The 13,043-nt window shown below is 39.7% G+C and overlaps 1 protein-coding gene across 2 annotated transcripts in view; it reads right to left on the bottom strand.

Annotated features, from left to right (window-relative positions):
* LOC126215383 (protein draper) overlaps nt 1–5,741 on the bottom strand; it is a 396,618-nt gene extending 390,877 nt beyond the window's left edge. For both annotated transcript variants that reach the window (XM_049942079.1, XM_049942083.1), the window contains exon 1: nt 5,552–5,741. The gene's annotated coding sequence lies outside the window, so the exon portion shown is untranslated. The remainder of the gene's footprint in view (nt 1–5,551) is intronic.
* Between the last annotated feature and the right edge of the window lie 7,302 nt (nt 5,742–13,043).

Genomic DNA, 13,043 nt, shown 5'->3' with positions numbered 1-13,043 from the left:
TAGTTCTAAGTTCTAGGGGACTGATGACCATAGCTGTTAAGTCCCATAGTGCTCAGAGCCATTTGAACCATTTTTTTATTGTGGGTTCTGATTCTTACTGAATAAGTAAGTAACTTTTGTATTTAACACTTTTGCGTTGCAAAAATCAAAGCAGCTGAAAAACATTACGCAAATATTCTAAACAGCACAATTTTTGCGATATCTTTTTATTGTACACATATTATGAAAATTGTGTTTGTGTCCATGTTTCACATCTCCTCCTAAACCACTGGACCGATTTCAACAAAGATTGGTACACCTGTCCCTTACTGTCAGGCATCAATCTCTGGCGGGATAAGAACCAGCAACCCATTACAGTTCAGGATATGTTAAGACATAAACACTGCGATGTGAGAATAACTGCAGCATTGTGCATGACGTTTAAATTTATCGCTTCTTTGCTACTAACACTATTCCCAACGTATTTCGTAGACAGTACCCACGTGTATCATTGTACGAGACACAGTTCAGCAGGTATGACGTCATAAACACTGAGGTCCGTCAAAAGCTGCCGCATCGTGCATAAAGTTTTAATATATTTACTCTCCTCCACTTGAGGAAATCCCTTGACCCCTGGCGGCTTTCCACAGTTAACAATCGTCACCTGTAGAGCTATGATGATAGAGACGTTTACAAAATCGCGTTGTAGACACACGAAGAAGCTGCGCCCAGCTTACAGAAACTGTAGGATATTACACTAAAAAAGCAGCTCATTTCATGCTTTCGTTTTTGACAGAAAATTGGCAGAATGAGTATCCGGACAATGCCTAATCTGTCAGACAGTTCATTGATAAACAAACCAATGAAATTTTGCAACAACTTTCCATTTCACCTACGTGTGTGAAAGAAATTACACCAATAGTGTTGCCAAAGTTGTGTGTTATGTTCTGGAGAATCAAGTTTTTTTTTTGGTGTAAAACCGACATATCATCAAAGATTTTAGAACAACTGCATAACTGAACCCCTGGAATCTTAAGACGATGTGTCTTTCTGGAGACACTATAATATTTCAACAGTTTTTAACCCATTTTCATTTTTTGTCGGTTTCAGCGGCACCTATTACGCAACCAAAAATGATAAAACAGTAGTTAGTATTTTATCCAGGAGAATCCGAATCCACAACAAAAAATGGGGGGTTCCTATTTAAGATTTCAAAGTCGACTCCCCGCTCCTGTTCCCTGCAGGTGGTCTAGGGGAGTCCAGTTTGGTGTCACTGTAGGCTCCCCTTCGAGACGAACACCTTTTATTACACCCTTTTCTTAATCCGATTTGTAGTTTTCCACAAATTTCCTAAGACAGATTTAAATGTCTTACCGTGCATTGCCTCAAAGAGTACCTCTAAGCTAAACAGTAGAAACGTTCCTCTTCGAACAAGGAATCAGTAAGACGTGTGTATCCATAAACTAGGAATGGTAAATATGAAATGTGTATACTTTCTCCTTATATACAAATAATCCTGCTGCTGCTTGCTCCTTGTTTTGTTTGCTCCAGGTACTTTGAATAGACATGCAGCCAATAAATGAGGTGGCCAGAGTGAAGACCAGGGAGACCAGGGAGTGCATAGCGTACATTGTGAAAAGACAGTGTCTTAAGTGTGCCTGTCGATCGCTTCACGTCGCTCTATTCAATTCAGGCCGCAAAGTGATCGTGTAGAAATGCATGAAAGAACATTGTCTCCCGTCTAGTATATGGATCTGGTGAGAGATCTCGGCTGACGCTATGCAGCCTACGTAACACAAATGTCACGCGTTACTTTCTCAGCCGCATTCTGCAGGGGCAATAAAGACGCATCTGTAGCGTATCTGAAGGGAAGTGTGTGATCACCCACAACACAGTCCTTAATTGGCTCCCTCCGTTGTTCATCTCTGCTCACATGAACCGCTGGCTAAACATTTTGGCACAAACAACGAAAGGCAGACCAGTGTAGAGAATTGGCGGGAAGCGCAGGCGCTTGCTTTCTGTGACGAGGGTATTGGAAAGTGTGTACAACGCCACGACAAATGTCTAAGTCGGAGCGACGACTGTTTAGGGGGGTAGCCGGGAGGTTTGGCTGACTGTTGCGTAAAAAACTATTTTCACTGTGGTTTTCATTTCGCGCCGATCGGACCTTACTTTCCGAACAGCCCTCGTAAAATATGTAACTGTCGGATTGGTATTCGAGCACAAGGCTCATCTCTAGCGCACGTCCATACCAAATGGCGTGCATTTCAGATATAGTACCCCTGATGACGAATGTGTGAGTGAATTCGAGCATACACCAAAGCGTGACTCCTTACGTTTTTATCTTAACCAGTCTTTGTTAAGGATGTACTGGTTTGCACTTGCGTATTCACCTAATTGTAATTAAATCAACTATTGGCTGAATTAAGAAATGTCTGCGTTGTGTTATATGTACAAATATAACTGAAATCGTGAAAGCCAGTGCAACATCTCTACAACAGAAATTGACTACAAATGAAATAACGAACGAATAAAAAAACAAATGATTTGACTCAGGGAAGGCGTAGATCATGTATCTTTGTTTACGACAAAAAGCACGATTAGTTCCCAAGGCACAGACAGAGTGCATAAGGTCGAGATTAGCAGACCACAAATTGAAACCTGTTAGTGAGTATAGGCGTAATATTTCGTTTCAAACCCTCTCCAGCGACTCACACATAGCAACAGGTGGGCAGGAGACACTAAAGATCATACCGAGCTGCACACATACGAGCACAGCGTGTTTAGATGGACAGTGTGTTTAACAAAAATTACACCGACAAACTTCGAATGAATGTAGAAGGTGTCCTGAGGAACAAAATGAGGATAGGAACCTGTGTCCGGAAACGTCATGCAACGACGCTACGGAGTGTCGACGTTATAGACGCAGGCAGGGCAATTCCATGATGACAGTACACACTTTCGGGGATGATGGAGTCGGATAAATGTGTCAATTTGAAGTACGGCACCCTGGTCTCGAAACGAACGAGTCGAAAGTTACAAGCGAAAATCGCTTGTGGGAATGGAATACATGAACCGGCATTCTGGTTGCTAAGATTGAATGGTAGGTGACTTTCAGAAGTAGCACTATGGTCCAAAACAAGAACAAAAGTGACCAGTAAACAAGAGCTCTAAAATGCATACCCGGGGAGCTATTAGGACGTGCTCATCTTCGCTACTGTGAAACCCATCTCATCTATTGAACAAGTCTTCGTAGCTGTTAACGTATGAATTTTAGTGCTCACGTTCACTAGACATTTTTTCCTTGTTTTGGTCTACAGTACCACATCTGAAAGTTGCCTAGCGATATATCGGTAGCAAAAGTACCGTACATCTGATCCGTTGTCAGAGGTATCACAAAGATTTTCGCTTTAACTTCCGACTAGTTTCCGGACAATGCTTCTTTATATCAAATTGATACATTTATCCTTCTGCGTCATCCCTGGAAGCTTGAAGCATTCGACGTTCTGCAGCGTCGTTTAATGACGTTTCCGGACACAGGATCCTATCCTAATTTTGTTTCTGAAGACACACTACAACCCCTCGAAGTTCGTCGGTGCAATTCTGAAACACTATGCACATTAGTTGTCACTTGTTTCTCTTGTCTATCTGAATCACACTCCATCTTAAAGAGTTGTTACTTTTATTGAGAAAGTGTACTCAGCAAAAACTGCATACGTAACACATTCCTGTGTTCTGATTGTTAACAGGCAGGAATGTAGGTAGTGGCGGAAGCAAAGGCTTGAGGGCAGATCGTGAGTCGTGCTTGGATGGGTCATTCGGTCGAGAACTTTGCTCGTAAAACCCAAAGGTCCTGGGTTCGAGTCTCGGTCTGTACAGTATTAATCTGCTAGGAGGCAGTATCAGATAAATAACATTTGTTGCCTTTGAATGTGGTGTACAAGTTACTTACGACACTTAGGCCTTCTTTTACGTGTTTTGAAGAAGAGGAAAAAAATCCACGTCAACACAAACACCGTGAGTAAACTGTGCCACATGTTAGACCTACAGAACAACTACTGATAATGCTGTGTCAATAATAGCGAAACGCATCTGAACGCGAAGGACTAATCACTTATTTACCTAAAAAACGACACACAATCTACAAACAACACTCATCAAAACAAAACTGTATCACTCTAGATCCCAATGATGATGCCTTAAAGTGAAAATGGCGAAACAAGTCTGGGAGAAATAAATTACAGTGAAGCAAGAAAGAACGGTTTTTATTTACAAACAAATATATCTGTGCTTGTTGCGGAGGATGGCAACGCAAACGAAATCAAACTATATATACCTGTCATTGCCCGTAGTTTGACACAACGCTTCATCACTCTTACAGATGGATAAATACTTAGGGTGTGTTGAGAAACGTAATTAAATTACCCAGAGGACATTCCTTGTCAAGTAAGAAGTAACTGATTACACATCTGGACAGAACACTGCGTCATCCTTTAGGTTACGTTATTATCGTACTTGCGTAACTTTCGAGACAAAGACGCACATTTGCGTAGAGAACAGCTAATGATTTGCCACCGTACAGACGGTAAAGCCCACGAAATAATGAAACAGATCTATTTCGCCATGATGTTAAACCCATGTGTTTTTAGCATTAGAGAAAATAAAATTTCACAACGCAAGAAGGTATTCGAAGCGACAGTATTGCCTGCAAGACTTCTTTACCAAAGGTATTCTTTGTTTGTTCATACACCTCCCACAAAAATCGCCACAAAGCATATAGTGGCACATTTATCACTGACACTTGCAGCTACTTGCTCTATTAAGATCGAAAAGAACCGCCATCTGTGCATAGACGTGTGAAATGGGTCAAATGTGTGCCAGAAGTGCGTCAAAGCATCTCCGAGACAGTAAGCGAACGTACTGACGTATCGGAGCACTTAAATGTAATCAAGTCGGTCCTATTCATTACTACAAATTCCTACTCCGCTTCACATATTCGCTGTCTTATTTCTACGCTTGGGAAGCAGGGAGTTGCTTTCCCTAATTTACAATTACAACTAATCTAAACACTTTATTAAAAAACAAGATAACTATTTAAAAATTTTAGACTCAACTGGCTACTTCGTATTTTTTTTTGAATGGTATAAATTTGCCCCTTTTCGTTGCTACTGTTGTAATGAAACCATTCTTTAATTTTTCGTTTTCACTGTGCAGTCATTCTGAAATGTGAAGCATAACTCGTTAAACGCTCGTGCACTTGTTACAGGTAATGCTTTCAATTAGACTCACGAACTGTACTTTTCCCTTTAACAGGAATTGCATATGAAGTAAAAGGATGATTTAATCCCAACGGCGAGAGTGGCAAAAGTCATTTATGACGGCTTTGGACTACGTTTCAACTAAAATACATGACCACTCCCCGCAGTTTTCAAACCGGCCGTTATGGTTATTCGTAGGAGATTGCAATAAAGGCGGAAGCTTCTCAGAATGTACCTTGTATCTGGAGTTTTATCTCCTACGCTTGCACGACGTCAAAAAGACAGCTGTTTGTAATCGTGGAATTGCGACTCACCGAGAAAGTTAACGCGCTGCTCCCTCAGTCTTCTGGTGTCCGTGTCCCTCAGAAGCGCCAGCTCTTCGCTCGTGGAAAACACACACACGATCACGATAACAATCACACCCACGACCAGCGGACACGCGCGCGATCAGAGGACTGCTGGGCGTCGCACTCACACAACCCACCGCCCGTTCCCATCGCAGGTCGGACGCGGACTGAGCGGCCGCTCGGCAGCTGGTCCCCCCGCCTCCGCTCCTCTCCCCACCCCACCGCCGCTCCTCAGCCAAACAGCGTGCAGCGTCAGCTGTGACGTCACAGCGGACGCGCGCAGGGAGAGCCTGCCAGCCGGCCGGGACAGGAATCCTCTCTCGCAACAGGGCCGGCCTGTCTCCCCTGCGGCGGCCAAGCGAGTGGTTGTCATGGAAACACCTGCAGCTTCACCGGCCGACGCGGCGTCAATGGAATGCAGGGGGAGATGAACGCGCCGTAATACAACCACGTCTACAGGGCAAGGATGGGGAAAACGTACCGCTTAAACCAATGACGGTATTTTAGTTCTGTTACCGGTATTTTTCTTTGGTTGGTTTCGATTACAACGGGTGTTTTTATTTATTTCTAACAACCGAGTACAAAACCGAAATATCAATTAGCCATAGGAGCGGCGCTAAGATTTTCCGTTTTTAAATAAACCGTCTTTGAACAAATAAATTTTATTCAAAAATTTGCACTTGTTTGAAATATTACGTTATTACACGTAAAACATGGGAAAAACCGTCAGTCCTACTTTGGTAACAGTACCGACAGAAAGGCGCAAAGAACGCTGGGTACAGCAGCGCTGAGACATTAATGTTCCTGTCGCCGTGTGTAGTGGCTTAAGAAACGTGTGCACGTGCAGTCCGCAAGACTCCCCCCCACCTGATTGGTTCAAACGGCTCTGAGCACTATGGGACTTAACTGCTGAGGTCATTAGCCCTCTAGAACTTAGAACTATTTAGACCTAACTAACCAAGGACATCACACACATCCATGCCCGAGGCAGGATTCGAACCTGCGACCGTAGCAGTCGCACGGTTCCAGACTGTAGCGACTAGAACCGCTCGACCACTCCGGCCGGCGCCCCCACCTGGTCTGTACCGTAGTTTCCGCATATCGTCGCCGCACATCCGTTGTATTGCAGAATGGCACCAACCGTAAACTGGAAGTGACGTAGCAAGAATAAAATACAGTGCTTCATTTGCTTTAAAAGATTGAAGAGCGTCTGTCGTTTCTACGAAATAATAGAAGAGGAAGGAAATTATGGTAATAATAATAAGTTAAAAACTTAATAACAGTTCGTTGATAGTATAAAATGAAAACAGAAAATAGCTGTTCTGCTGTCTGCGTCTGCATAACATGGCTTTATCTTGAAACTTACCCGTCTCCTCTATATATTTCTTATGTTACGCAATAATCGTTTCCTCTATATCTCTTTTGTTACTTAACTTTCCCTTCTACAATAATCTATGAAACCTTCCCTTTGGATTTCTACCTCTTGCTTAGTAATAACAAATGAAATCTTCCCTTTGAAATTAATTCTCTTTCTCAACCTTCCCATACAAATTTAAATGCTGCTTATTAAAAGTTATTTTCTGATTATTTCGACGAAACATAGAATGTGCCGTCGTCGTGGCCCTCAGTCGTTACCTGCAATAACCCAAAACTGTTCTTTACCTTTTTTTACTGTTACTGGATCGCCATCTGACTGCTACATAGAACTGCGACATGAATATACTTACTCTGTTTTACTATACTCTATTAACTGCTGGTGAGCTTTCATAATAAGTGGCTGTATTTATTACCAAAGCTGACGTCATTCTTTAATAGCAAAGCTATTCTTTAATTAATTTGACTGAGGTTACGTAATTCATAGTTAAACTTTTTCTTAACAACAATAAAATTTTGCAAAGTTTTACGTTGATGGTTTTTGGGATGCATTATAATCAGAAATGCAATATTGCTGGCAAAAATTAATTATATTCTGAATGAAATGATTTTACAAACGTTCAAATGAGACTTACTTTTTACAATAATCTTACAACTAGCATTGCGCAAACATACCTTCAGTAGTCTTGAGTTTCTCAAAAAAATTTTACTCAGTCGCCCATGCGCTCTTCAACTACTATGTTCTTAATTTTTATATGTCTGACAAACCCTGTTCTCAGGGCTATGTTTTATTTGGATTAACTGAGTTATGTAAATGTTTGCAAAAACGACTAGGATACTTCACTCCATGTTAATGTAATACTGTATCAGCAATCCTTCTCACATGTTGTAATACAAGATTCTCCTAATATATGTTATACTTTATTCTTGACTCATGTATCTTACCTTGAATATAAATTATGATGTTCATTGTCCCCAGGCCGTCTTCTGAAGAAGATAGATTTATATCTATTGAAACCTAGGTAAAGAGTACTTTATCCTTTGCAACTGGTCGGCTGTTTTTTTTAATCTTTTGACGTGGAACCGTTGCTGTAGCGCAGCTATGGTTAAAATACTGAAATTCCTGCCCGCCGAGGTATCAAAAGCTGCATCCAGGTATATGGACATCAAATTAAAAATTGTGAAAGCAGGTATGGCTATTGACTTTAAGCACCAGTGCCTAGAGAAAGACATTATTCCTGATTATGTGAAAGCGTACGTAAACCTTAAACAGTGTAACAGAGTTCCTTCTATTAAAAAGAAGCTAGTGCAGTTAACTATTTCGGAGAGCACAGTAAATTTGTACAAGAAAAAAGATGTTCTTAATAGTGAAGCCTACTGTATACATCTGTTTTTAACTAAAGCCTTTAAAGATCTTTGTAATTTTCAAATTGACCACCTGTGGAATAGTATTAATGAATGGCTCTTTAATCGTAAAGAAGTAATCAAAGCTAGACATGAAAAAAAGCTTTTGAAGTTTAGTAATAGGACCACAAGTAAAAGTGTTAATACAGCAGATAATAGTGTCAAGCACCCATTTTACGATAGAGTACTAAATAAAACCAATATTACGTTTACACAGGCTGAAAATGACTTGTTGTGCAAAGGCCTTAAATATAACTTACCTGCTAAACTCGATAAATATCCTGCTGTTTGTAATCTCATTGTAGACCTAAAAATCGGTTTAGAATCTCTGAAATTAGAGAAAACAGAGCAAGTCAAATGTGCCTACGAATGTAATAACATAATAGAAAAAGAAATTAAATTATCCCCTAATGTGCAATCGGACGAATTTAGTATTGTAAAAAGCATTAATCATAAACTTAGAGAGCACGATGCCTTAGTCACTAAGAGTGACAAAGGGAACACCACCGTCGTGGCGTATAAAAATGAATATATAGAAAAGACTGTAAAGTTTTTTGAGGAAAACGATATCACTGAGGTTACTGTAGATCCTACTGCTGAACTGCAAAATGAAATCCGGCGTACTTTAACTAATTCCGTCAGCCTGTTCAATAAGTTTCAAAAGAAAGAGCTTATAAACATGAACCCAAAACCACCCGTGCTCAGAAGCGAGTTTAAACTGCATAAACGAAATCACCCTATCCGCCCTATAGTGAATGGTATAGGTAGTCCACATCATACGCTTGCTAGGCGCCTCCATTTTAAAATTAAAGATGCTTTCACATTTGAAAATAACTTTTCCATAAAAAACAGTAAGGAATTAATTAACAATATTCAGTCTATACTTTGTATACCTGACACTAGACTGGTGTCCTTTGACATCGTCAGCCTTTACACAAATATCCCGGTCAATGAAACCATAGACCTTGTAAAAGAGAATCTTCTCAAGCATAAAAAATTAAGTGAAACACAGATTGCGGAACTCATTAGTTTGCTTAAGGTCGTTTTAAAATACAATTATTTCACATTTAATGGGAAAATGTATGTACAGCCAGATGGTCTAGCAATGGGTAGCCCACTTGCCGGTATTCTAGCAGAGATTTTCATCAACGCCCTGGAAACAACGTTCTTCAATTCTAGTTCAGAATTACGCCAAAAAATCCGCTATTATGCACGTTATGTTGACGACATTTTCATTGCTTTTGATGGCACTGATTATGATTTAGAGCTTCTCTTTAACACTTTCAACGGTTTACATGAAAAAATTTCCTTCACTAAAGAACTTCAAAATGATAAACGCGAACTAAATTTTCTAGATTTAACAATTTTTATACAAGATAATACCTTCCATTTCAATATCTTCCGCAAAGAAACATATTCAGATAATATTATTCCTGCTGACTCAACTCATCCACAAGCTCATAAACTGGCATTTTTTCATTCCGCCATTCATCGAATGGTAACCACTCCTTTATCACCTGTAGCCCAAAAAAAAAAAAAAAAAAGGAATTGAATGTCATCAAAGCTATTGCAGTCAATAATGGGTACAACCAGAATATGATCGATTACCTGCTCAATAAGAAAAATTCCCAAAATTGCTCGACTTTGAGAAATAACTTCCCCACGTATCTTATAGGATCAAACGTCTTCTAAATAAAAAATATAACTGTAACGTCTCTTTCTCTACAAATAACAGTTTAAAAAGAAATCTTGTACAGTCAGTAGAGATTGCCAGGGATTGGTTTTCTAATTCAGGTATTTACAAACTAACCTGTAATAACTGCCCCTCATATTACATTGGTCAAACAGGCAGAGCTGTGAAAACACGATATAAAGAGCATCTATTAGGTAAAAAAGGAATGAATATTCGCAACTCTACTTTTGCTGAACACCTCTTGATAGCCGGCCATACGCCTAAACAGTTAGAAGACACGGTTATCCTACACAGACAAGTCAAAGGACGGAGACTAGATCTGTGGGAAGAGTTATTTATTTTTAAACATCTTGAGCTCAAAGACGGCAATATACTGAATGATCAGCTGAACCTTGCCTGTAGACAATTTTTCGAAGGCTTTAAACCCGTACTGTTTAATATATAACATAAATGCTAGTAACCTCAGTACTCTATTTCCTCAGGAAGCTATAATGCACTTTCTTATCTTTTAGCTCACTGCCTGTTATATAATATATCTTTCTCACGATGTATGGCTGCCACTATACGGGCCTTCATGTAATAATTTTTTCTCATTCTAACATATGTATTAACTGGATTGTAGCCCAGGTTTCATAATTATGACTCAAGAGCCATTACGATTTTCTTAAATTTTTACTTATATACATCCTATGTGCTTCACTATTATGGTAACATAACCTTTATATTCTGGCTGTATATGCCACTACATATTACTCACGGCGAAAGCGCCACCTGCCTTTTTTGATGAATGTTCTACGTATTGCTCCTATAACTCCCAGAATGTCACAACGGGAGTGGTAAATGATTTTATTTATTTTTGTAACTCTATCTAAGGATGCATTTAATATTGATACTTCACGTGTTACTTCAGTACGCCAATCGGCAAATAGTTTGCGACCTGAGCGCCACCTGCCCTGGCCGCAGTGCTACTACGCTGGCCGATTTTACTCAGTCGCCCATGCGCTCTTCAACTACTATGTTCTTAATTTTTATATGTCTGACAAACCCTGTTCTCAGGGCTATGTTTTATTTGGATTAACTGACTTATGTAAATGTTTGCAAAAACGACTAGGATACTTCACTCCATGTTAATGTAATACTGTAAGTATCAGCAATCCTTCTCACATGTTGTAATACAAAATTCTCCTAATATATGTTATACTTTATTCTTGACTCATGTATCTTACCTTGAATATAAATTATGATGTTCATTGTCCCCAGGCCGTCTTCTGAAGAAGATAGATTTATATCTATTGAAACCTAGGTAAAGATTACTTTATCCTTTGCAACTGGTCGGCTGTTTTTTTAATCTTTTTCAATAATATTAGTTCCTCTTATGATAATAGTAAGCTGATGTCTCTCTATATCCGTTTATAATCTTCTGTAAATCATAGCTGGTGGCTGGCAGGCACACCGCTCCTCTCAACCTCTCGCTTCAGACCTGCTACCGACTCGCTTCACTTCTCGCTTACTACTGACTTCCTACGAACGCTGAAGTGCGGTCTCTCCTGCCAACAATGCTTTCTGGTGCAGGCAATCCCTGCTACCATTACAAAATGTATCAATGCGCGGTCTTTCTCGTTCTTTTCTTAAAATGTATCCATACGCGGTCTCTCCCGCCCTTTTTAACATTATATCAATCTGCTGTCTCTCTTGCCAACAATACTTTGGCGCAGACATTCCCTGCTACCACAATTATTTCCAACATGACAAATATGAATTATTCCTACTTAATCCTATTAATAAAATATAAACATCTTTCACAAATTGTTGTTTGACAATAGAAATATACACGTCTTACAATCTGCTTATAGCCCCTGCAAACGGACAAATTCCCACGGAAAACAATTATTCAAACTCAGTTTTCACCCTTTAGCACAGACTATTTGTACGCTCCAAATACTGGTATGATCCCCGATTAAAACATGTTTTCTAAGCAGAGTTTCAAAAAACTAAAACCAACGGGAGAATATTTTTTTTCAACCACTTATCACTCTCGAGAAAAGTAGCTGACGATGGACGGAAGCAGTTTTCTTTTATTTGACGTTTCAGCTTAATAATTTGATTCTATGTAACTTGAAACTGGGGGAGTCAAAGTTTTCCAATCTTTGTTCGATTTATAAATTTTTACAGGAAAAAAGCAGCACTAAAGAAACGAATTTTGGTTATTTCAGAAACCGGTTATATTGAGTGGTTTTAACAATCTGGTTAATACTGTATGGAAAAAAAGATATAACCGGAAACCGGTTGTTTCAGCGATAACCGCGCTCTCTATATCGTAATCAACAGAGAAAACTGATACGGCTGAACGTTGTCATTGTTGTTGTTCTGGTATTGATGTCTGAGCTATTTCTCTTTCGGGTATGTTTACGAAGGAAGAGATACTCTACTCTTCACTTATTTCAGTTGTGACCTGTAAAACTGGAACTAGCCATCAAAAACGTCGTTGTTGTATTCTTCAGTCCGGAGACTGGTTTGATGCAGCTCTCCGTGCTACTCTATCCTGTCCAAACTTCTTCATCATCACGAATAACTACTGCAGGCTACATCCTTTTGGAGCTGCTTACTGTATTCATATCTTGGTCTCCCTTTACAACGTTTAACTCACACATGTTCCCTCCAGTACTAAACTGATGAATCCTTGATGTCTCAGAGTGTGTTCTATCAATTGAACCGTTCTTTTAATAAAGTTGTGCCTCAAATTTCTTGTCTCCCCATTAGCTACGTCATCTAACCATTTGATCTTCAGCAGTCTTCTGTAGCACCACTTTCTCTTTTTGTCTGAACTGTTTATCATCTGTGTTTCAAATGGTTCAAATGGCTCTGAGCACTATGGGACTTAACTTCCGAGGTCATCAGTCCTCTAGAACTTAGAACTACTTAAACCTAACTAACCTAAGAACATCACACATATCTATGCCCGAGGCAGGATTCGAACCTGCGACCGTA

Source organism: Schistocerca nitens, chromosome 12, assembly GCF_023898315.1.
Source record: "Schistocerca nitens isolate TAMUIC-IGC-003100 chromosome 12, iqSchNite1.1, whole genome shotgun sequence".
Lineage (NCBI taxonomy): Eukaryota > Metazoa > Arthropoda > Insecta > Orthoptera > Acrididae > Schistocerca > Schistocerca nitens.
Note: the sequence above shows the minus strand (reverse complement) of the source record. Positions and strands in the feature narration are given on the sequence as shown.